The 27320-nt window shown below is 38.9% G+C and overlaps 1 pseudogene across 1 annotated transcript; it reads left to right on the top strand.

The window, feature by feature from the left end:
- The first annotated feature begins 1603 nt into the window (after positions 1-1603).
- Positions 1604-26668, top strand: LOC308490984 (26S proteasome regulatory subunit 4-like; annotated as a pseudogene). Its single transcript has 2 exons — positions 1604-2856; positions 26527-26668. The product of its transcript is annotated as a 26S proteasome regulatory subunit 4-like (transcript).
- Positions 26669-27320: the final 652 nt, after the last annotated feature.

Raw genomic sequence — 27320 nt, 5'->3', positions numbered from 1 at the left:
TAAGTTCAGGGTACATAAATGCATCTTTGCACTCCAAAAAGAGAGAAACAATCCTAACAACATTTCCGGGCAAATGGTTTTCGCCTTCTTCATCAGCAGTGAATTCTACTGGGGAACTGTCATCTTATTCATATGTTGCCCGATCAGTGTTAGCTGTCCACCCAACTCTGTTACCTGTGCGGTGAATAGTAATCTTATAGAACAGTGGTTCTCAAATTGTGGTTCCCCAGACCAGCAGAATCACCATCACCTCGAACTGGTTAGAATGCACAATTTGGGGCCTTACTTCAGACTTACTGAATCAGAGATTGTGTGTTTCAATACACCCTCCAGGTGATTCAGAGGCATGCTACAGTTTGAGAACAAATGGAATAGAATAATGCCTTATAAGGTATCAGATATCTGCCTTCTTACTTACCTATAAAGACACAGAGAAGGGTTCAGTGCTCTAGGACTTCCAGACTAAAAATTTGCTGTTGGTTTTACTTTAGTACAGAATTCAGGATTCTGATGGACCTGGCAGGTAAATATCAGAAACTACATCCCATCTTAGCCCAATTATCTTCCATCATACTTCTGACCTTCAGAAGTTGAGAGACACTGTCAAGCCACCAATCTCTGGAGAGCAGGTTTTCACTGGATTCAGTGTGGTTCCTGTAGAAAGTGGGTGCTATCCCCACATATCAGGTCTACCCTAGGATATCTCCTGTATTTACAAAGTCTGGATTCATGCCAGAGAGACCCAGAAAAATTCCAACACATGAAGAAGCCTCTAAATCAGCTCATTTTCAGATCAATCTTCCTTGAATAGGCTACTCCTAAAGGAAATTTCCAATAGGGTATGGAAATGGGTAGATTTCAGTTAGAATTTTTATGTTGATTATGATGCCTTTGGTTTGTAAGTAACAGAAAACTTAGTTCAAATAAACTTGAACAAAAAGTCCATGTGTTGGCTTATACAAAGTCTAAAATTGCCTAACTTTAGAAACAGTGATGGCTATGTCATAGGAGAGCCTCTTTTCTTCTCAGTCTTATTTCTTTTCTCTGTTTAATTTACTCTTAGGCCGAATCATCTTAAATGGCAAGAATGTCTTCTAGCAGCTCAGACTTATGCGCCACCAACATAGGGAAAAGAAAGACCCTCTTTTCTGGTAACTGTACCAAAAGTCCTGCTTAGAGCTCCCATTGGCCAGCCTTGGCTCATGCATCTATTCCATTACCAATTGGTGAGGCTAAAGATGAATTGGCCTGGCCAAGGTAGAGTTAATGCCAATGAAGAGAACGAAAAGTAAAGGGAGGTGTTCAGCTAAGTGGATGGTAAGACTCCTGTTGTCCAAAAATAGATATCAGGCTGGCAAAAACAAGCCTATTACAGGCTCCAAGAAAATATGTACAGCCCCGAGTTTCAGGATAATTTTCCTTTTGAACCTGTCACCTATATGCATAGTAGGGCCCTTCATTTGATTGGCAGTGTACACGCTTAGGGACAAATAAAGAACATTGGATATAATATTGGTGAATGATGTCAGTGTCTTTTTCTGTTCTCTTTAAGAAAAATGCACATTCAACTTCTGGCAGCAGCAGCTCAGGCAACAGAATCAAGATGGGTCAAAGTCAGAGGGGTGGTCATGGTCCTGCCGGTGACGAGAAGGAGGAAAAGGACAACAAGAAGAAACATGAACCTGCTGTACCAACTACTGTGGGGGAAACGAAGAAAACAAAGGGACCAGATGTTGTCAGCAAACTGCCATTGGTGACAAGTCACACTCAGTGCCGCTTTAAATTTTTGAAGTTAGAGAGAACTAAAGACTATCTTCTCATGGAGGACAGATTTATTAGAAATCAGGAGCAAATGAAGACTTTATAAGGAAAGCAAGAGGAGGGAAGATCAAAGGTGGATGACCTGAGGGTACCCCAATATTGGTGGGAACCTTGGGAGAGATCATTGATGACAATCACACAATTGTGTCTGCATCTGTGGGCTCAGAACATTCTGTCAGCATTCTTTCATTTGTGGACAAGAATCTGCTGGAACTAGGCTGTTTGTTCCTGCTCAAACACAAGGTGCCTGCCACGGTGGGGTGCTGATGGATGATACAGATCCCTTGACACACAGTGATGAAGGTGCAAAAATTCCCACAGGAGACGTATGCTGACATTGGGGGTGTTGCACAACCTAATCCAGTAAATTAAGGAATCTGTGGAGATTCTTCTCACTCATGCTGCATATTATGAAGGATGGATATATATCTCCCAAGAGATTCATTCTCTAGTATCCACCTGACACAGGTGAAACCTCATTAGCCAAAGCAGTAGCAAACCAAACCCTGGCCACTTTCTTGCGAGTGGCTGGCTCTGAACTTATTCAGAAGTACCTAGGTCATGGGCCAAAACTCGTTTGGGAATTATTTCAGGTTGCTGAAGAACATGCGCTATCCATTGTGTTTATTGATGAAATTATTGCCATTGGGACAAAAAGAGATGACTCAAATTCCAATGTTGAGAGAGAAAGTCAGCAAACGATGTTGGATGGATTTGATTCAAGGAGAGATGAGAAAGTTATCATGTCTATAAACTGAATAGCAACTTTGGATCCAGCACTAATCAGCTATGCCACATTGATAGGAAGATTGAGATCTCCCTGTCTGACAAAAAGACCAAAAAGCACATCTTTCATATCCACACAAGCAGAATGATGCTGGCGGATGACGTGACACCGGACAATTTGATCATGGCTAAAGATGACATCTCTGGTGCTGACATCAAAGCAATCAGTATGGAAGCTGGTCTAATGGCCTTGAGAGAATGTAGAATGAAAGTAACAAATGAAGACTTCAAAAAATCTAGAGAAAATTGGTTTGTTTTTTTTTTTATAAAAAAAAACAGGAAGGCACCCCTTGAGGGGCACTATCTTTAGTGAACCACAGTTTCCTTCAAGGAAATGGTTGGGGGTGCCTGACTCTTTGGAGGGATGAAGCTGGGGAAGTTGCCCAGAGAAACCCATGCTCCAGTTGATCTTAATTAGCAAAACATCCTATGTACTGTGTACCTTTCTGAACATGTGTAGAATGACCATTGTGCAGTGCTCTCTTCCCAATTAAGCATGCTCTTCCTCAAGCAAAAAAGAAAAAAGAATAAGGAACAGTCATGTGGGAATATGTTAAGTGGTTGGAAGTGAGGCATATATGACAATGGTTTTAACTCATTTATAAGAATATTTTGGAAGACCATAAAAAATACAAATCAGTTTATCTAAAAATTTTAGGACCAAGTGGCCTACAAATAATTTTAGGACCAAGTGGCCTACAAATAACCTTAACGTGTCACTAGTTAAAAATTATATGAATTTTTATATGAATCATTCATAAAACCATATGAATAGCTTTTCCCATTGCTTATTTTCAAAAACAGATAATTGACCTAAAGAGGACAACCTTGCTTTCTCATCCCAGTCTGAAGATTGATATTCATTCCAGTGACTAACCTGTATCTTTAAAGAGGTCAGTGTTTGGCAAATCCAGGCCTAGATCCATAAACTCTTCCATGCATAACGCAAAGTCATTTGAATTTTCATGCCAAATATGAAATGATAAGTGTGGAACAGCAAGTATGAAATGGTTGTATGTGGAATGGTAAGGATGGAAGGCAATTGTGTAATGGTAAATACTAAATGATAAGTGTGGATGGCAAGTGTGGAACATGATACAGTGAACTACTGTTGAATGTTAGCTGCTTTGTTGTACAGCCTGTGTTTGAGGAAGAACTAGAGAACTGTGGCTGAAATGTCACACCTCACTGCCTTTCTAATAAATGGAACCCTACTTGGGATTTATTCTGTCACAGGAGTATCTCACCCCTGCCAAAATATAAGAAGCCCTCCATTCCTGGTACTGTCCAGTCAAATTCAGTGCCTTGCCTGCTGCAGACCTGAAGGGGGAAGGAATAGAATCAGCCTTCCTTTTGTTGTCAGTGTTGACATTCTGTTCCCTAGCCAACTCAGGTGGAAAAGTCACTGTAGGTAAATGTGAACCCCTTCACCACCCTGAGTTCAAAGGAACTGCAGAAGGCCAAGGTTTATGTCAAAAGAGAAAGGGAAATCAGATATGAAATAGAAGTGTAGCGTCATTATTAATTTAGGCTCTGGACTTAGAGAGACTTGGGGTTGGATCCCAGCTCTACTATTTATTCAACCTGTGTTCTTGGAAAAGTTAAAAAAAAAAAAAAAAACTACACTTAGCATCAGATTCCTCATCTTTTCAATGAAGGTTCAGGTATGGTTATGAGGATTAAGAATGACAAGGTTTGTCAAGTGCCTATTTGGTGAGCACTCAATTGATGGTAGTTTTTATGAGTAGTATAATCTCCTAGAAGTCCACATAAATTTTGAAAATGTGTTCTCTACTACTTTAGTTCTTACGGATACTTTGAAAATTCAGGTTTACTTATTTTCAGTGTTTCACCCAGCCCCAAGGTATTTCTGATTGCTTTATCTATCTATCTATCTATCTATCTATCTATCTATCTATCTATCTATCTATTTATTTATCTATTTATTTATTTATTTATTTTATTAGTTTCAGGTATACAAAGCAACATAATAGTTAGACATTTAAACCACTCATAAAGTGATAACCCACCCCCATGATACTACTTCTCTGACATCTTATATAGCTGTTGCAATACCATTATTAATGGTACCATTAATGGTAACCATTAATAATGGTTGTTTTGTAGATTAGTTGTAATTTTCATGTGGTTGTGAGAGAAGGTAAACAGAACATTTACCTACTGTACCATCTTGATTGTCTGCTTCATTTTTGATTTAGGAGTGATCTGGACATAGAACATACTTACATCAAAAATAGTGTTTCTGCCATGGTATAAATAAAAGTGAATGATTCATAATAAGGAGGAAGGGGACTGGAAAACCCATCTTCTTAAGACCACAAGGAAAATAAAAAACAGGAAAAGCTGTATTCATACCTAAATCCTAAAATATTTTTAACTGGTATATATATATATATATATATATATATATATATATATATATATATACACTTTTTAACTGATATATACATATATATATGTATATATATATATATGTATATATATATATATATACATATAAATATATACAGGCTCAAATTGGCTTAAGCAAAAAAAAAAAAAGAGAGAGAGAGAGAGAGAGAGAGAATTTATCAGTTTATCAGCTTATATATCCTGAAAATTCTCAGGGATTGTCATGCTTCATATAATCAGATCTTAATTTCTCTCACTTTCAGCTTGCTGTCTTCTCAGTTGACCTAATTCTTTATTTTTATTTTTTTATTTTTTGGCTAATTATCCATCTCCCATATGGACTTACAGAGGAATGAACTTGACATTCAAGATTATTTTATATTAATTTCAGGTGTATGCATAGTGATTAGACATTTATATAATTCATGAGTGATCCCCTCAATGAGTCTAGTACCCACCTGGCTCTATACATAGTTATTACCATATTATTGACTATATTCCCTATGCTATTTTATATCCCTGTGACTATTTTGTAACTACCAATTTGTACTTATTTGGGGACTCCACAATCTAGAACAAGAGAGAGAGCTCCCTTTCCTAACCACCGATCAAGTTTATTGGCCCTCTCATTGGAGATGAGGACTTTGGGCAAGTCCTCATACCAGAACCAATACCTGTGACCAAGGGGATATGATTCCCTGAGTATACCTGAGTTTATGGCCACCCCTGAAGTGTGAATACCTCACCCCTAAAGTGAGGTATTGTGACCGTCATAAACCACATGTGGAGATGGTGGAAGAAGTGAGATTTCCCCAGAGAAAATCAAGAGCTGTTATTAGAAGGGGAAAGATGACTGGGTTCTCCAGTGTCCAGTTTAGATTTTACTTTCTCTGTGCCATCTTTCCAGACCACTGATTACACAGCAACTGTGTCTTTCCTCTCAATATATAAAGGATACTACAAATGAGGGACTTTGCCATGGCAGCCATTATCTTAATTCCTTGAACTGATTTATATGTTACGTTATTCCAATGGATGCTCTTGGTGCCCTGTCCAGATTCCCTTTAATCGCCAGTGCACACATCCCTCAGCTGCTGTGAGTGTTGGCTGCCAACATCTCACAGTTTCTCTCTTTCTTTAGAGAATTGTTCTCAGTTTTGTGCAAGCCACTTTGGCCAAGAGTTTATGTCCTCACAATCCAGGGGCAGCCCACAGCCAAATAACTTTTTCACACAGACTACAAAAGGCTAACTCCAGCTGGAACCACATCATGATTTATCTCCTTCCCCTGGCCCATTCTGATTCCCTCATATCCCTTTTCCTGAGAACTCCACCCCCCCAATAAGTTATGTGCACCAAATCCCTTTCTCAGGTTCTGCTTCTGTGGGATTTGACCTAAGATAATTATTCAACTTGTCACATTAATTTATCTCTAATCTTTAAGATTCATGAGAGAAGGGACCATGCTTTGGTCCATCCTCAATGTTTAATATGATTTATAACTTTTCATAGATGTACGTAGTATTTTTTTCAACTGCTTTGAGAAGATAAGACCACATCTTCTATTGCAATGTTTTCCAAATATTAATGTTAATACAGATCTCCTGGAGATCTTATTAAAATGACTCAGTAGAATTGGGTTGGGGCCTGAGATCTTCATTTCTAACAAGATCCCAAGAGATGCTAATACTGCTGGTCTGGAAATCGCACTTTGGATAGCATGTCCTACTATGCACAAATTATTTTAAATCATCCACAGCATTTCTAGACAATAACCACTTAGTAAATGTCTGTTATTGAGTTATAAACTAATCAAAGTATGTGGAAACTGAAAGCATTTTGATTGAAAATTAATCTGATTTTAAAAGTATGTTCTCTGAAGACATATAGATCCTCTGTTCTACATGTAGGGCTCTCAGTAAAAGTTACTAAAGTGAAAGTTACTAAAGAATACATTTTGTAAAAGTTTCCAGATAACCTGAAATAGAAATATTTTCTGAACCTCATTTCTTCTGTTCTAGGACAGAGAGCTAAGGGGCCAATTAGTAATGGGCCAGTATTTTTCAGATATGCCAACAGAAATTGAACATGGCAATTCTGGGAAGAAGTAGAATGTGATTTCTTATTTGCCATGGGAAATCTAATGTCCACACCGGACATCAGCTTCTGAGTTTAATCTTAAAGTCAGTTATGCTTGGGCTTTTGATTTATTTCTAGAGAGGATAATGGCTACAGTCAGGATTCTACTGGGATGTGTATTATGGGTCCTGGGGTCATGGGTGGCTTCATCCCAGTGCTCAGAGCTCAGCCATTCCTCTGACATTATATTCTACTAATTATAGCTGAGATACAAATCAATCTGTCATTTCTAGAATCCCACAGATTCAGGCTCTGTTCTCAGCATAGAGTGTGATTCTTTAGTTTTAGCACCAAACTTTTTTTTTAGAACGAAGATGTGCTCATTATGTTTATGTATCTTGGGAGAGGGAGAAAAACCATGTAAGCTTAATAAATCCTAAACTCCATACACTGGAAATATATAAAGCAGGACAGTCTATTTAGTATAAAGATGTGGTTCTCAATCCTGGGTGCATCAGAGTTGCCTAAAGACTGATCTGAAAACACAGTTTCAATAGTTCTGGGACAGATCCCAGGCATCTCCAGTTTTAATAAAGCTCTCTAGTGGATTCTGATGCACAAGGTTGAATATCGTTTGTGTAAAGTGGTAATTCTCAAACATTCATGCTCATCAGAATCACTTAGAGGGATTTTTAAGTTGCAGATTCCTGAACCTCACTGCAGACATTCTGACTAAACAGGTCTGGAGTAGGGGCTGTGAATTTGCATTTCTAATATGCTTAGATGATGCTGCTGGTTCAGAAATCACATTTTCGTTGGCAAAACTGCATATTAGAACCTCATGGGGAGAATTAAAAATTCCCATGCTCAGTACAAGTTCCAGCATGTTTGGGCATAGGATCAAGGCATCAGTATTTTTTTTAAACAGGTGATTTCAGTGTGCAGCCAAGGTTAAGAACCACCAGTGGAGAACAATATTTGTAGAGAAAGCCAGCTATGGGTATATGCAGTGGTAAAGGACATTCACTTTGTGATAGGAAAGTTCAGGTGCAAATCCTGGCACAGCCATCAAGTAGCTGGGGGACTGAGTGTACATTACTTATACATTTAAGTCTCAATATCCTCATCTATAAAACTGGTATCATACCAATAGTAACTTTCTCAAAGAAATGAAATCATGAATTAAAACTTTGGCTCAAAATCTAGAACGTAGTAAGTGGTCAATAAATGTTAATGGGCATTATTATTGTATCATTTGTAATTATTACTGTTGTTATATAATATTTCACTAAAAATTCCCCCTTGCCACTTAAAATGCTTCTTGGAACTACTTGCTTATGCATGATGTTCTTTATTTCAGAGAGTCTATGTTGTATGTGTGTGCTGGGGGTAAGGGGTGGATAGTTCTTCAGTATTATTTTCCATAGGAAGGTAGCACATTTAACTTAAGAGACATTCACCTTTCTGTGAATATGTTCCTTGGATGATTTCCTAACCACAAATTTTAAGGATGAAAAGGCATGTTTGGGAGGGTACAGATTGAAAATCTTAAAGTTACAGCACACGTGAAAAGCTGAGGGAGACAGACTGCTTTAAAAATGGGCTCAACCCTTTATCTTTTCCTGTGTCCACAGTCTTTGCAATGTAACTGTGCAGGTCTACCCATCAAGAGGAGGGGTCTGGGCCCGTGGAATCTGTGCTGCCTTGTGATTTGCTTTAGCCAATAGAGTATGGTGGAGCATGTTCTTAAACAAGATCCCTTGCACACTTCTGTTCTCTCTTTGGCTCTTTTATTTTCATCATGAAAACATGTCAGGCTAGCCTGAAAGAGTATGAGACATAGGGAGGAAAGTTAAATCTACCTAAATATCTTAACTGAGGCCACAGACACATGAAAGATCTCAGCCAAGATAAACAAAGTCTCGCGGACACCGCACAGAACACAATAGATCCATTAATAGTCAGCTCAGGTCAGCAAAAACTTCCCAGCGAACCCATAGAATCATGAATAATAATAATTTGTTGTTGTTCCAATCCACTAAGTTTTGGGGTGCTTTGTTACATAGCACTAGCTAACTGACATAGAAGATTGAATGAAGAGAAGAGAAAAAAAGAGTTAAGATAATGGGAACTGGAAATAATGGAAGCCACATTTCATAACTTGCAAAAAATTATTTAGGGTTGATGTTCTGGGTATATTAAATATAACGTAAATGAATAAACATTTATTTACTTCCACAAAAGTAAAATTATATTTTATGAAGGATTTGGAACTACAGTTTTCTGGTCATTTATTTGAAAAATGTTTTTTGTACTGTTGTTGTTGTTTTTATGTGGTTTAAATCAGCAGTATGGTGACAAACTCAGAAAGCCTTCAAGAAGAGAGACTTCCTGGTGTATTCTGTTCCAGACAAAAACCAGATGACGTTTTTAGTGTATAGTTTACAGACAAAGCTAAAGAAATAATCAATTGTGCCAGTTTCCCATTTTAGGCTTATAAGTTTTAGCAGAAGCTACAAGTTACAGACAGGTTTATCTACAAAGTCATCCCAAATAGCAGGAATTAAGGACAGAGGGCAGTGGGGAATCAACCAGTTTTGCTTTTTAAAGAAATTGCCTCCCGGGAACATAGACACACAGCATTTACCTTTATAGAACCATTAGCAAACCCTCAAAGAAAGGTACTTTGAGGTCATGAACTAGTAGTATTGTGCATTTATCAGTGCTGAAATCCCAGATCCACTCCTCAATAGAGAAAATAAGAAGGACCAACACCCTCCTACAGCACAGCTATCCTTTTGTAAAAACACTTCAACCTGTAAGGCTTAAGAGCCTAAGAAAGTAGAATCTAACTATTCTACACCAAATTAAGTTGGTGTTTAATTTCTTTCAAGTGTCTTGCTGAGTGGCATGAATGAAAATAACCGTGTAACTTTCTCCGGTGGTGTTCCATATCACCTTGGTAGAAAGGAAGAGAAGTTTAGAGGGATCTAGATTTGAAATTTACAAGAGGGGTTGATGACATTAAAAATAAGGAAGATAACTGAAAGGATCTATAATGGGGTGTCAGGATGACGGGCAGAAATTAGGGAGGTAGGAAGAGCTAGCAAAATAATGAGGTCAAAGAACTGATGCGGAAAGGGTCAGGGAGAAAAAGCTTTGATTTTGTAATTTAGTAATTGGATTTTAGAGGTGGCTCAGCTTCAGGTTCTTGGTATTGTCATGGGAGGGGGTAGTTGAAGTTCAGGAGGTTATAGAACTGAAAAGTCTAGACATCAATGTCAACTATGATGCTGGTAAGAGTTAGAGCAGGGATTAAGGTCACCAGTCAGGTGTCAAGATTCTTAGGAATGAAGAAATGAATGAATGACTCAATCAACGAATCAAACTTATTCCGTTGGACTCCAAGAATACAAACTTTAAAGCTATAGGAGGCATGTATATACAGGACTCAATAGCCAGTATGAAATGCTTTCCTGTTTTACTAAGCAGCACACAAGAAATAAGCAGCAATTTTCCACAAAGCAAAACAAGTTTATGGATATTCAAAGACATTTCTTTTTTTTTTTCGTTGTGTTATTTGAGTTTATAAATAATGTCAAAATATTTGAATTCCTTTCTCCATCACCTGAAAGTGATGAACATGGGTTTCCTGAGGTGAGCAATGTACCCACTTCAAGCCCTAGGGGTTTGATATAATCCAAATCCCACTCCAGTCACTTATAGATGACCAATACTGCTCTATGTACAAGGGGGCTCACTGAATGCTTGTTGAAAATAAGTGACTTGAGTCATTGTCAAAATAGGGCAGGGAGACCTCCCCCATCTGAGATAGATGTCTGGTTTTTCTGTTCACCAACATAATCTAAGGGAAGTCATTTTTTCAGTAAATGATGTTTGGCACACTGTTTGAATAGTCTCAACAATTCAGAGAGACAGGTTAACATGGCAAGGGTCAGGGAATACCAAATATATACCATATGGAATGGGGTGAATAGTGACCTATCTATTGTTGCTTCATAATACTCATTCTTGGTTATAACTCTCACAAACTTCTGCCACAGGTGCTCCCTGTCATCTTTTCCCATTCAGTCTGTAGGTCCTCACTTAGTGACGATCAAACTAAACAAATATTTTGATAATTTCACCCAAGTTCTACAACATGACCTAGGATGTGAGGGACTTGGGTCAGATGATTTTCTTATATTATTTTTTATCTTTACAACAACCCTGAAAGGTGGACATTACTATGTCAGTTTTACAAATTAATGAATAGAGGCTTAGAGACTGAATTACTTGCCCACAAGCAGTTTTGGGACAGTGATCTGAGCCAGGTAGGGCCCGTTGCAAAGTTGGTGCTCTTTTCCAAAATGCCAAATAGCCTCAGAAACCCTGCTGAAACTATGGCCTTTTAGGTCCTATTTGGATGTCTTGAGAATGAAGGTTGTTTATTGCTTAGATTACAGGTCACCGATATTTCACTTCTAGTTACTCCATATCAGCATACCCATGTCCCCATCATCTTGTTTTGTGTACTGCAAATCAAGAGTGGTCAGGAGGATAAATGAACCCCTTCCTGACCCCTTCCAGATTCAAGATTTCAGGAGGGATCCTGAACAGTCTCTGTTTAACAGTAATGACGCTTCCTCATCTTCTCACCAATGTGGCTACTATTATAGCTCTATAAACTGAAGAAACAGAAGCAAAAGCAACACAGAAATAAGCAAAGAACAAATGAAGAAACAAAAACGTAGTTCCATCCACGGTTTCATCTCTCATATAACCAACTGACTTCAAAAAACAAATTTAGTAGAAGTGGATAGGTACACCGTGCACTACCATGATTCAGGCTGAAAATCGTTAACGCTTATTCATATGATAGGAGGAAATGATGGCTTGAAATCTGTGGGAGTCAAAGACTACAAGAATTTGAGTGTAACTGGATTCTGTCAGGAGGCTGCCATGAATGGCTTCCCAGTCACCAGTTATGGAATAAAAAGATGGCAAGAAAATGCCCTTTCCAAACTGCCTTCAGTATTACAGCAAATTGTAAATATATTTGGAAAACTAGTGGATTGATTATTTAGTTTCTCTGTCATGCTCTTTCATGGGAGAGCGGGGACAACATGGAATCAAATGTCCCCATAATATACTTGGTTCTGCTCTCAGAGCCACCAGTTCAGCAAAACCTTCCCTGCTCGTTAGGGAAGCTAAGATTGATATCTCTCCTCAAGGTGCAGTGCAGGAAAATTATTTTTAAAGTGAAAAAACTTTCAGTTCAAAAGCAAGGTCTCAATAAATAAATACATAGATAGGGTCCTTTGATACGCAGTTTGATATGAGAAGGAGTGGGCCAGAGTTTGGGAAAACGAGGTCAGACAATTAGGTTTGTGAACTCATTGTAGAAAAAGTGCTACATATCTCATTGCTGAATATCACTATGGTCACCTTCAAAGTACTTCCCTTGGGAAGCTATGCACTAATGCCAATGCCTAGTCCACCCTTCAAAGCAATTTTGGAACTCTACCTGGTATGGTCATCAGAGCTGTCATTGTATTACCCTTGATGTCCTGTATGTCATCAAAATGTCTTCCTTTCAATATTTCCTTTACCTTCAGATAAAGAAAGAAGTCATTGGGGGCCAGATCAGGAGAGTAAGGAGGGTGTTCCAATACAGTTTTTTGTTTACTGGCTAAAAATTTCCCTCACAGTTTTATGTCTCACATATCCATGAAATCATATGGTTCTTGACTTTTTCTGTCTTACTTATTTCACTTTTCATAATGATCTCAAGGTCCATCAATGTTGTCACAAATGGCACTATTTCAACTTTTCTTAGGGCAGAATAGTATTCCATTGTGTATATATATATATATATATACCACATCGTCTTTATCCAATCATCTATCAAAGGACACTTTGGTTGTTTCTATGTCTTGGCCACCGTAAATAAAGCTGCAATAAACATTGGAGCGCATATATCTTTATGGATAATGTTTTCATATTTTTCAGGTAGATACTTAGGAGACAGATTGCTGGGTCATATGGTAATTTTATTCTTAATTATTTTGAGGAAACTCCACACTGCCTTCCATAGTGGCTGCACCAGTCTGCATTCCCACCAACAGTGTATGAGGGTTCCTTTTTCGCCACAGCCTCTCCAACACTTGTTATTATTTGTCTTGTTGATGATAACCATTCTAATATGTGTGAGTTGACAAAGGAACAAGACAAACAAAGAAACAAAAACTCATAGACATAGACACCAGAGGGTAACGAGGGACAGGGGTGGTAGATGAGGGTAAATAGGATCAAACATATGGTGATGGAAGCAAAACTGACTCTGGGTGGTGAACACACAATGTGGTATATAGATGACATATTACAAAATTGTACATCTGAAACCTAACCATTGTCACCCCAATAAACTTTACTAACCATTGTCACCCCAATAAACTTTAATAAAAAAATAAAAAATATAAAATATAATAATAATAAAAACTCCCTCACAGACAGTGCCATATGAGCTGGTGCATTGTTGTGATGCAACAGCCATGAATTGGCAAAAAGTTCAGGTCATTTTTGTCTAACATTTTCACACAACCTTTTCAGCACTTCCAAATAGTAAACTTGGTTAACTATTTATCCAGTTGGTACAAATTCATAATGAATAATCCCTCTGATGTCAAAAAAGGTTAGCAATATCGTTGCAACAAGTCCGTGAACCTAATTGTCTGACCTTGAACATCTCTCTGGTATGAGAGGAATGGCTGTGAAGAATAAATTTCTTTAGGGGAAAAAAATCCTACTGAAAAATATTTTCATCTCCTGAAGAGAAACTGTAAAGAGAATCACCATAGTATAGCATACTGCTTGGCTTAGCTTGGATTTGTTTTTCCCTTGCTACATACAGATAGAGAGATGGAATATTTTAAAAGGGTGACCTATAACAAGCCCATCTACTGGCCTCAACATTAGACCCAACTACCAAACTCTACATCCTCCTTTTTCCACTTAGAAAGAACACGTTATTTTTGAAACCTGACATATTTTCCGTTTTATGAAAAATAATACATAAAACCCACTGTCAGCCAAGGTTTAATGAGAGAAGCAAAGCCACTATGGAGATATATATATGTGTGTATATAGATTTGTTACAGGGATTTGACGTGTAACAACTCGTGTGGCAACAATTCTTTAAACAATCTCTATAAAACTAAGTCTCCAGGGCGGACATTTGGGAAAAGAAGATGGAGGTAAAGTAGAGGATATCAAGGATGAGCAAGAGCCCATAAGAAGGAACTGGGACGTATCTCAGTCTTGTCTCTCATTTGGTGATGTTGGTGTCCTGCAGAAGCTGGAGCTCTTTGTCATGAGCTAAACACACACACCTGGCCCAAGAATCAGAGAAGGTGAAAGTGAGTCCAGGGGAACGTGGAGCAGTTTCAGGCCCAGAAGCTGCCCCACAGAAACAGGATGAATTGGTAAATTAATGACAAAGTGTCAGTGACAAAAGCATCTTCCCCAGCTTTCCAAAAGTAAAAGCATGTGGCTGATATGTCACATCCAGCCTCCAAATCTCCTATGAAAATACCTTTGGTAGCCCATTTTTAACTAGAAACGCAGAGGAAGGGAATTCTGTAAAGCACAATTCAACCTAGCCACCTTGATACATTACAAAGCCATCACATCCAACTTCATGAAACACACTGACCCTTACTCCAAAGTATAGTATAAAACTAGTGCCTGAGCCACTGAATAATGACAGAGGGTGATTCCAGTGACCCAAAACAAGTGGTATGACCAAATCCAAGGACAGACCCACAGTTTCATCAGATAACCAACTCTACACAACAGTTAACAAGATCCATCATGCGTCTTCTTCCCATTAATGCTTCCTTAGTTTTCTCTTGGGAATTAAGTGGAAAATATACAACTTTAGCTATTGTCACACAAACACAGAGTAGGTTAATATTGTATAAAGAACAGGGAGGGAGGCAAAACATATCCAAGTTCTCTGAAACATGGCAATCATTTTTTTTGTTTGTTTCTTTTGTTTTGTTTTTTCCTGTAGTCACATTTCTTTTCTTTTCTTTTTTTTTACATTTCCACTGTCTCTATTCCTAACGCTGTACTCTGCTTCTTGTAAGTATACACACACACACACACACACACACACACACACACACACACATAAAATTATAGTTGGCATTCATTATTGTTCAGCTTCAGGTATACAGTGCAGTGGTCAGGCATCTACATCATCCCCTGAGACCACTCCCATTTGAGGTGGTCTCCCAAAAGGGACACATGTTCATCGGATACCCTACAAAATCTTTACATCATTATTGATTACGTTCCCCAAATTAATTTTCAAAACCCCGTGGTCATCTTGTGGTTACCAACTGTTTTCTAATCCCCTCACCTTCCCCCTTATCCCCACCTCCCCACCCATCTAGCAACCCTCAGTTTTTCCTCTTTGTCTCCAAAACTGTTTCTGATTAGTTCATTCACTTATTCTTTTCTTTAGATTCCGCATATAAGTGAGATCATATGGCATTTGTCTTTGTGTAGTGACATTTCTAAACATTAACATTTTCTTCTAGAGGTTTATGATTAGACTAAGTTCTGGTTTCTTCCTCTGGGAAAATATTTATATCAGTTGATCTGGAGTTTTGTTTATTATATTTTGTTTTTAACACTACCCATTCATAATCCAGAATCTCTGTCAAGCAATTTGGGCAGTAAATATATTTGGTATACAATATTGGATGCAATATTGTGCTTGTAGCATTAAAATGCCAGAGCCACATTAGAAATCAAGAATCTTATACTTAGGTTGAACAGGACGAGTATACATAGGCAAAGGAAGCCCAGTGATGATGCAACATTTCAGTAATTTAAAAATCTCATAAAGTGATTTTGTAAGTACTGTGTGTGTGTGTGTGTGTGTGTGTGTGTGTGTGTGTGTGTGTTGTTAGTGTTGTCAGTGTTAATGTATGAACAAATGAAAGGATTTTCATGGAAATGTAAGAGCTTTGAACCTGGTTTAAAAGTAAAAAAGAACTTGAAAATGTAAAGGAAGGAACCAGGTGGAATATTATAGTGGGAGTAAAGATCAGGAACATTATTGTAGAAAACCTTAATGAAGAAGTAAAGAATTTGGGCTTATGAGAAGGATGGGCAATTGACTAAATGGCTCCTCTTACAAGGAGGCTAAGAAATCTGGGTGTATACAATAGACAAGAGGAGCCATATGTGGGGTTTGGAATGATTTGATAAAAATGTCATAAATATACTGATGAATGACAGAAAGTTCCAGAAATCTAGAAACCTAGAAAGCTAGTGCTAAAATCCAGTTAATGAGGATGTGACTTTGAAACAGGAAAGTAAGTATCCATGAGTCATGAAGCCGGGGAAAAAAGGAAAGTGGCCATTAAACAAACAACAAGTAATACTGAACTCCTCCAGTGCTCTCAACTCAGGACCAGACTTTGTGGAACACACTCCAGAAAATATAGTTCCTGCTCTCTTTGAGGGAGTGCTAGGCTGAAGCCAACAATTAAGCAACAATTAAGGGGAAGACCCATCTGTTCAGACTGAGCCCAAGTTGTTTCAAGATTTGTGCTTGAGAAGCCGCAAGCCCAAAGAACACACGAGGTGGCTGAGTGTGAGACACAGGCTTATTGAGACTTACCAGGGAGAGTCCGCAGTGGTGCCAGCCAGAGGGGTAGTGATCCACACCCAGGCGGAGAAGAAACAAGGTTATATAGGTCCAGCAAAACAAAGAACGTGCCGTGGGAGAAGTCACCTGGCAGGTCCTGCAGGCCTACTGTCACGCACACAGCATCCCAAGAAGCTGGAGTCCTTGACTGCTGGTCAGTGTACAGAACTGGCTATCTGAGAAGTAATGTCCCCATGGAACAGGAGACCTTGACTGCCTGCTAGCTTATCTGCCTGTGAGTTAGGCCCCTGCACCATCTTTTCTGAATTAATGTACTATGTGAGAGAAACATGGAGAACTTCAAAGGGAAAGACCAGTTATTCTTCATATTAAAGACTGGGTTTGATTGGGGCATGACAGAATTTAGTTTCCAAAGATATCCACATCTGGATCCCCACCTATGACTACACTTATGCGCCCATCTCACATGCTTTCCTTACAAGGAGACATGGACACTTCTCCCTTGAGAGGTGGGATCTATGCTCCCTTTCCTTAAAACTGGTGGGCCTGTGACTATGACAGAATTGATGCTGTATGACTTCTTAAAAAGTAACAGTTTCTGCCTCTCTCTCCCTCTCTCTCTCTATCTCTCTCTCTCTCTCTCTCTCTCTCTCTCTCTCTCTCTCGCTCTCGCTCTCGCTCTCGCTCTCGCTCTCTCAACCCACTATGGAATCCTCAAACTGTCATATAAAAAGTCCACGTGTCTGAAGCTTCCATACTAAAGAGACCAAAAGGGGAGATCATAAATCTGAAAATAGATGCCCAGAGAGCTCCAGCTGTTTCATCTTCAATCATTTGAATTTTCTCAGTCTAGGTGCCAGACATGTGAGAGAGCCAGGGTGATTCCAGCCCCAGCCTTGGCCTGGCCCATCTAATGCCCATAGAGCTAGGCTTGGAGTCTTCCAGCTCAGGACTCACACCTCATTGTGCAGAGATGAGCTGTCCTCACATTTATGCTCAAATTCCTGACCCATAAAATCCATAAAAAATATTAAAATCTTGTTTTATACCACTTTGTGTTTTGGACAATTTGTTACATAAACTTTAAGGACTTTGGGGCTATAAGGAGAATATAGGTTGATAGAAAAGATGAAAATATATGTCAAAAAAAACCCAGAAGCGATGTAAAATAGTATCAGTAGAAGTAGTACTATTAGCAGTAGTTTCAGTAGTAGTAGCATTGATAGTAATGGAAAAGTACTAGAATTAGTAAGTAGTTAACACATCTAATCCAGGTGTCTTAGTAATAGTCTTTCACCTAATCCTTAAACAAATGGAAATGGAGAGATCACTTTTGTTATTTCTGTTTTACAGTGGGGAAAAGAAAGTGCAAAGAGATGGAAGACTTTGTCCAGGTTACCTATCAGTGGTGGAGACAGGATAAACATCTGGCTAGTCAGGCTTCAGAGTCTGCATACTAACCACTTGAGTACCTGAGTAAAGGTTTGGAGGTAGTAGGAATCTTCACGCTAAAATTAATGATAACTAACATTTACTTATCACTTACCCAGTCTCTTTGCCAGGTGCCATACTAAGGGCTTTAAATGAATTGTCTTAAATGGCAATGTAGGTTGGACGACTGGCTAAAAGTGTGAATGAGCCCAGTGGCCTGAAATGAATTCTTTATTTGGGGTAAAAGAGATAAGTTAGAAAAATTACTTTTCCTTAGTCGTGAATTTTGAAACCTACTTAAAATAATGCAGAATAGAAGTGTCTGCATTGTCACCAAAGCCCCATAACCAGAGAAGCAGTAGGGAGCACAATAAGAATAGCAGTGTAGTTGTGAATTAAATCCAAGGGCTTCAAGTTACAGAGAATCTATGTGGCGCATAAGCAATCACTCATGAATGTCCTTTTATCTTAAGCCGACATTCTCAATAACTTTGAATAGCACTGGAAGAGAATCCAATAAAAATTCAGCCTGCAGGCCTACTTTTAAAAAATTATTATTAATATCCAAGGATGCAACATTCGTGGTGAGTCACTCATAATAATTTTCAGAGCTAGAATAAAATTAAGTTCTTTCTCTCATTTAGTAGAGCAACTCTCAAAGATTAAAACAGATGCAAATGTGTGGCTTGCCCACATTCTAATTCTGCTATCAGATATTCGTCTGACATATCAAAGCCATCTCACAAATTAGCATTTACTGCAAGATGAAATCTGGGAAGATGGAATATGGCATTTTCTCTCTACGGTATATGCAGTTAAAAAAAACCAACTTTCCCTTAATTATTATTTCTGGTCTCCTCCTTCATCACCTGTGTTTGATCTCTGCAGTGCCTTTTGGATTTAGATTAAATTGTGAATTCCTAGAAATCAAGTGCTGTCCTATTTAATATGTTCTCTGCAGCCCTCAACAAAGGATTTTATGTGGGAAAGGATTTGATATTGGGGGTAATAGCGATAGTGGTAAACACAGTGGCACTTCTTTCCACAGCCATGCCCTCTTTCATCCTTTTAACATAATGCAGATTTTTTTCCCAATCAACTATGTGCCCAAACCAAGGAAATAGATCTTGATTGATTAGAGCCAATCCTGGTTACCCTCTACTTCCTTCCTGTACTCTACTGGAACTACGAATATAAGAGGACATCCAGGAAAGATTCCACCCCTAGATAAAAAGACACCCCCTTTCTCCCAATGCAGTTCTTCCTTTCTTTTTGGCATATTGAAGCAAGGAGGTGCTGTAGCAGCCATCTTGCAACAATGCAGAGAGAGCCTAAGAAGTGATGGCAATGGGCTGGAGGGGCACCAAATGTTAGAAAGAACCTGGGTCCTGGATGGGATCACTGAGCTACAGAATCTTCCTTGGACCATCCACCTCCAGACGTCTTGTTTTTTACCTTCTGACTTCTTGGTTTAAGCCATGTTTCGTCAAGTTTAATGTTACATGTGGTCAACCAAGTCCTAAGGGACCCAGTACTGCTCTGAGAATGGAAATAAAGTTTTTCTAGTGAAATCAATATTCAAGAAATGTGAATAAGAGAATATCTCAAAACTATAGAGCCGCTATAGGTGTTCATGAAATATCAGGCACTCAAAACTTACACTAGCTCTTCTTATAGCACTATCTTCACTCCCACAGCAATTGCCCTGTATGGGAAAAATTTAACAAGTCTATAGATTTTTCCCAGCGTAAAGTTAATACAGCCCATCACTCTTAAACCATTTTGTGGGTATTATTATGTTACTAGAGATGGAATTAAGGCCAGAGGAAGAGATGCTGCCAAGGAGTCTCAAAATTATCATGAAGATGTGGGGGGAGGGGGGACTATATCACAGTGGTCAAATAGTTGAGATGACAGGAAAGAGACAAAGATTTTTAATTTCAGTTGTGCTATATATTATCTTTTTTAAAATTTTAGTCAAATTTCTTTACCTTCTTAAACCTCAATTTTCTCCTCTGTAAAGTGAAAAAATAGTAATGCTTACATTATTGTGAGGATTAAATGAAGTAATATTCTTAATATAATACCTCCTCCATAACACATGCAATATCACAACTGTGGCTTTATGAAATGAAAATGTATTTCCTGACACAGAGGTGTTTTTGCTAGAATTAGTCTTTTACCCTCTTATTTCCAGGCAAAGAAGGACGTCTTTCATCCCCTTATCTTTAAGCCCCTGAGATTTGCCTTTGGCAACTTTTTGCTGCCCCCTTTTTAATGATGAATGGTTGGCTTGACTTGATATCATCTTTGTAAAAATATTGGGGAGTGATGACGTCATCCCTGTAAAAATATCAGGGAGTGCAGAGGGTCTCATGACATTCCTTGCCCTATTCCTTGCCTCCTACAGGCTTGTTAGCATCAGCTCTTAAACCTCTCGATGGGGCTTCCCTGGGAACCAAGGAAGAAGTAAAAGAAGGCAGTTCCAAAGTGACACTGATTTGTTTTAGGCTCACTGCCTGGTTCTTCATAAGTCCCCTCCCTAATCTTGTTTATATCAGTATTTGTAAACAGGAAGCTAATGGATCACATCTTCCCTGAAGATATTATGGGTGTGTTTCAAAACTGCATTTTGTTGAAAACTTTTAGTTTTGTAAATTGAATGCTTTTGTGAAGCATCTGCTCTCACATTTAGTTCTACTTAATGGGTGCTCCAGGGACAAGCAGATTCTCCTGAAACTTGTAGAAAGAAAACGTCCTGGCCCATCTACCCCCAGACCTACTGAAGCAGAATCTCTAAGGGTGGGCCCCAGATCTGGGCTCTATCAGGGCCACCAGGCAATTCTGATGCAGGCTTCAATTTGAGAACCACCACCTCTTTCACTATTGCTACACCTTCTGCTCTTTGACACTCAGTCTGTTTCTCTCTTGCACATCACCTATAGGCAGTTGACTTTGTGACCCCTGGTTCAGACTATGAACCTACGAGTACCTTTTATTCCTACGTTTTCTCTGTACTGTTCACAACTTGCCATGTACCTACTGTATACATATCCCTAGCACAGAACCAGGTACAAAAGTAGACCCCGATCCAGTTAGGAGTCATAGACCAAGTGACATAATTCCAGGAAGGAGGAAGGACCTGTTTGAACTCTCTTTGGAAGTGCCAGAAAGTTACAAGAGAAAAAATATCATTAAATAAAATTAATCAGAACTACAAATGTGGGGGGAAAAACGTATGTGGGATTTGAGGGTGTACAGAATTATCTGTAACCTAACTAGGCAAATAATTTTAACTAAAAGTGTGTAAATAGTAGAGCACATCGTGTTCTGAATCATGAACACATATTTATTTCAAGATTTGGAGTATTTGCTTCTCCTTCCTCCTCACAAAGACGGAAGACACATTATCCTCCCCTCTCCCAGTTAACGTTTTCTGAAACACCATGTCACCCCTGGAAGCTTTCAATGTTCAAAATTATCTTCCATGGTCCATCAGGAGCTACAATTGTGCTTTAAGACTTCTCTAATTAATAAATGGCTATTTAAAAAAAAATCTTAAATAGCTAAACACATACAGGGAAGATCAAGTGTTTGCCACACAAGTAATCAAGCAAATTGATGAACAGGAAGAAAACGACTACAAAACTAAATGACTATGAAACGAATACTGTTCTATTAATAAGCAATCGACATATTTCCCCCCAATTAATGCTAAGACCGGGATCTGAGTCAGTTTAAACCTAATTATTGGGGTATCACTTTGTCGATTAGAAACCCTGTGACAGTCCTTGCTTGTGCTTCATTTGCTTGAATCCCGCAAAAACCACCCAGTAAGATGTCAGTCACTGCTTTGTTACCAGAAGCCTGTGTTATAGCTAGAACTTCTGGGGGAAATGCATACCAATTTCCCTATCTGCTGGGTAAATGCTGCTGGGTAAATATTCTGTCACACACAGTTCTCATTCACTTTAGAGGAAGACATGTTTCTTGTAAAGATTTTTTTTCCCAGGAATTATTACTACACACGGTGAAGTACTGTGAGGGTGGTTTCTATAATAAGATGTGATTAAGAGCAAGTGGGGAGGACTTGAGTTCTGTAGCTGGTGTCTATCATCTATTAAACCAACTAACATAAAAATAAGCAAACAAAAACAGTCCTCACTGAACAACGATACTTCTAATTTCCCCATCACCCTGTAAATAGAGTGCAAGTATTATTAGCTTCAGGGTCAGAAGTTGGCCAATCCCTGGTGTGGGGGCAAGAACACTGGCCTTGCCTGCTTGTGTGTCTTCCTATTACACTCATGGGTAAATCCCAATGACCTCCTTCTTGAAATACTGCATAAGGAGCTATATCCCAGATTAATTAGGCTGGTCACCGTCTTGTTTCTCTACTCAGTTCTCCCTAGCATGTCCCAAATTAGCTACTTTTAGCCTTCTCTTTTCTCCTCTAGCACCCAAGTTAATCCACAGGGGGTTCCTCACCGACTTCAACGAGAAAATTGAAGTTAGTGGGGCAGCAAAAATATTTTACCTTCCTGTATTTGCTGATAATTTTCTCAATTACACTCTCCTATTCCTCATGGCTTTCATCTAATCATTTACCTAGGCCTGGAAAAACTGTCTTTATATCTCTGGAATGTACCCACTAGAGTCAACCCCCTTGTTGAGTCCATAGATATAAATAGAGGGAGGTCCCAGGGGTGGGCAGAGGTTAGGTTGTGTCCAGGGGATGAGAAGTGCTCCAGTGCAGCTGGTACAAGGACTACTCATGGTCTGGGCTGTATATCTACCTCATTGGCTGTATTACTTACCAGCCTCCTCATCCTGTGAACACAGTGGCTCACCTAGGGCTACCTGCTGGCATTGTCTTTTCTGCTGGGCTTCTCATGGCCTCAGATGCCCTTAAACTTGTGCGATCTCTGCTTGGAGTCCTTGTCTTCAGCTCCTTAAGTCCTACTTTTCCCTTCAGAGCTCAGCTCAGATGTTACCCCCACTGAACAGTCTTCCCTCATCCTCACAGGCCATCTTAGGTGCCCCACTAATGTGCACCACTCTACCTTGAGGTCACCTATTCCAACACTTTGAAACACTTAGACTCTATGACAATTGCCCATGGTTTTGTTGTTGTTGTAAGTCCCTTCACCTGTATCATGATTCATTAAGATCAGGATCTTATTTCTACATCCCTAGGATTCCTAACACTATGCGCAATGCCTACCACAAGACAGAGATTTAATACATAATTCATTAAGAAGTAAGTAGACGTGTAGTCCAAAATTCCAACTCTGCTGTTCCCCAGCTGTGTAAACTTGAGAAATTCACTTAATATTTCTGAATTTTTGTATTGACATTTCTAAGAGAAATTTCTAAACAGTGTCTTTTGCTTTCCATCTTCTCTCTAACGACCTAAAAAAACACATTTAGCCTGAAATCATTCAAAGAAAACTTCAGTTCAGAAGGGTGGCTCCTTGATAAGGTAGTTAGGGAGGGTTTCTGAGTAGGGTTGTGGAATCAAGTTCTTTTTAAAGAATTATTCATCTATCTTGGATTAGATTAGCAAGAATATGCCTAATGATTGAAGGACAAAGTAGCACTTTATCTTCCCCCAAATTATTTTTGAACTAGCTTGCAAGTGATCTTAAAGTTTAGTTTAGTTTAGCCCATCTCATTTTACAAGTGTTGAAACAGAAGTCTCTGGATCTATAATTTTTGTAAATGCTTTTGTAGAATCTTGTACAAAATGTACTATTACCAGCTATAACCAAACAGGCATGCTCCTTAGCTGTGGGGGGAATGCTGCCTTTGTAGTTTGCAACGTCTCTCCTTTGGTTTAAAAGGGTGAACAGAATAAAAAAAGAGAGGCAATGAGAAAGGCTGCAGAATGTTGACTCACCTTAAAAAAAAAATCACAGTGTCTATCTGGAACACAACATAGGTATTTTATCAAAGAAAATGTATTCATTTAGTAAAACGTGGGCCTCTATGGAGAAGTATAGATTTTCTTACCAACAGACTTTAGAAAAGCAGCAGCTCCAGGGAGCAGAGTGTGAAATGCAATAATGTCAAGTCACAGGGGCATGTATTCCTGTCATTTTCCAACAAGGGCTTTTTGAATGTAATCATAGTTATTAGTTGCAATCTTGCACAGGCAGTCAGAGCAATAACACCAGCCCATCTCCAGCCCCTTTAGAGCCTGTGCGTGCAGTAAGGCTCCTTCACACAGTGCTTAGTATTTACATTCCATATAACCTCAAATATTGCTTCTTTGCTTTAGGACGGATTGATAGCAGACTTTATACACTGGAGGAAATATTTAATGAACTTGATTCTTATTTTCTATAACTCTCTAATCCTGAAACACTGGGGGGCCTCACCCAGAGATGATTGCAGGTATTTTTTTTTTCTTGTCAGAACACAGAACAGTGGGCATGCTCCTTAGCAGTGGGGGAAATGTGGGGGAGGGGGACTCAGCTTAAATTGTTGGTAAGAAGGGGAATCAGTAGCCTATTTTTTAGTAAATGTTATACTTGTCAAGATTTGAGCTGCTGGTAAGTGTGATGGAAGATGGATCCTAAAATAGCCACTGGCCCTCTGAGCTGTGAGTCTATAATAAAATTCTGTTGTACTGTGACAGAGTAACATCTGACTTATGGACAAGTTGCACTAAAAAGACAGTTTAATGTAGCTTCAAGTATGTAAAACAAACTCAGAGCAGCATTGAAGTACTGGTTTATAGGTGATTCCTTATGGAAAACAGATAAGAATCAATAACAATTAGTATGTCATAATAGAGGTTCTTAAAGTACTTAATAATCTTAAAATACATAATCTATCCCTCTTAACAAGGTGAATGTCAGCCGTATGTTTTCCATTAATTTATTTAGCAAGAAGAAAACAAAGAATTACCCCACAGAAAGAATAACTTCAATTCTTTTCTCCTTTCCCCTCCTGAACTATCTCCAACCCTAAATCAGTGTCCATCAGTGGGATAAAGATCTGGGGCATCTTTGAGGGGCTTTCTCTAACCCAAACCATTAGCAAGACTTAGGCACTTTAAGTGAGCTTCCCATGTACATATAGTGGGTCCATCTTTATCTTCAGGGGATACATTCTAATGCCCCCCAGTGGTTGCCTGAAACCATAAATATCACCAAACCCTATATAAACTATACATACATACCTATGATTAAGTTTAATTTATAAATTAGGCACAATAAGAGATGACCAATAACTAATAACAAAATAGAACAATTATAACAATATACTCTACTAAACATTATGTGAATATGGTGTCTCTCTCTCTCTTTCTCTCTCTCTCTCTCTCTCTCTCTCTCTCTCAAAATATCTAGACTTTTCCATTTAATATTTTTGGACCACCATTGACCGTAGGTAACTGAAACTGTGGGAAGTCAAATCTCAGATAATGAGGACTGCTGTGATTTTTTCTCGCTGGTAGAATCAGTTTAACAGAAAAGCTTAGGCAGTTTGTTGATTGCTCCAATTCTGTTCTGTAATTTCCAACTGCTATAGGGTCACAATCTGGACAAATCTCATTCTTTGACAAAGACAAAGACAGAATTAGCTGGAATACCACTAATAACGGCATTCACCAAAATGCTGACGTGGTGGCCTGCCAGCTACCTTCTCTACTGGATTCAACACAAGGGTTTGTTTCCCTGGGCTTTATGGTTCTTTTGTTTTACACTATTGATTGGCACTGTATTGCTCTCTACTTGGCCCTATTGTCTGATATATGGCACATACTTGATAATGAGCTCACTATGTTCATGCAAATAGCCCTGTTGGAGTGCCCTCCCATTCTGGTTTCCCTATTTCTCTATGCAAGAAGCACTGTAAGAGTTACTACTGCCAGTTATCTGAGCCTTGGCCTGCTTTTAGAGGGGTCATAACTTGGTCTTTGTGGTGGCCTTCTCCAAGCCAAGGGGGTACCATTAATGGTTCCAGATGGCACATCCAGTCACAACCCAGGGCCAATCTAGTGCTTGCCAAAACCCACAGGGAGCATTCTATTACCTGTCTGGTATGATCAGAAATGGCTAATTGATTTTAGGTTGGACTGCTCAGAATAAAGAAAGAGTGTTTCTACGGAGGAAGAACAACATCATGTTTAGTGAAAACTAACAATATTCCACTTTCACAAATTGATATTTCCAGCCTAGAACCATGATTGGACTCAAGGGTACTTTCTCCTAGGTCAGGTCTTGAGAAAGACACAGCTGGGATGACAATATTAGAAACAGGACCGTGCCTGCATGCCCTCTAAACCTTAACGTTTCCTACTTCAGGTGCTTCTGCTCTGACAACTCAGAGCAGTGTGAGCAACTGCGAGCCAGAAGACTGGGCTTTGATGCTGATGAGTTAGCACTACACGAACAATGTGAAGTCTTGTGCGAAACATCTAGTAAACATGTGTCTCTTATATTTTAATCAGGAACTTGAAGACTTTGGGGAGTTAGGAACAAGACACTGGCATCCAATAGCAAGGAAAATCATCATTATGCAAAGTGTTAACTGAGGAGATCGCGAATGAGAGGCTTGAGCTCTGATGGCCAATGGCATAATCAGGCTGAAGGGCATAGGTCATAGCCAGTGTGAGAAGTTTTATATCAGGGTCACCATGCAAAGGACTGATGACTAAAATATCAATTCCCTTTCCCCTACTGCCTCCTCAGATATTTTTCCATCTAATTGATAATTGAATCTGGGGTTTTGTTTGCCTCTTTATCTGTTTCTTCATCAAAAGCTTCAAGCTTCACGATTTCTGAGAACTGGACTCTGTATTTGTGAAGACCCTGGGGTACAAGATCTATAAAATATTTTCTTCTGTTCTTAGTGTCTAGGAAATTGTGAGATATCTTGATTCTAGCTTGCCTCTTTCTGGGTCAAAAAAAAAAAAAAAGATCCATTCAAAAATTAAAGGGAAATATAACTGCCATGTCATCTGTTTGAAAGAGTTGCTCTCACTTCTTATTTTTTTCCTTTTTAATTTCCTTAGCAGAACCATGGCTGCTTGGTTGTTTTAGTTAAATACTTAGTTCCAAATCAAAGTCATTTGCTATGAGACAGACAAATTTTGGAA

This window comes from Rhinolophus hipposideros, assembly GCF_964194185.1.
Source record: "Rhinolophus hipposideros genome assembly, chromosome: 22".
Classification (NCBI taxonomy): Eukaryota; Metazoa; Chordata; class Mammalia; order Chiroptera; family Rhinolophidae; genus Rhinolophus; species Rhinolophus hipposideros.
This window is presented reverse-complemented; position numbering and strand designations above follow the sequence as displayed.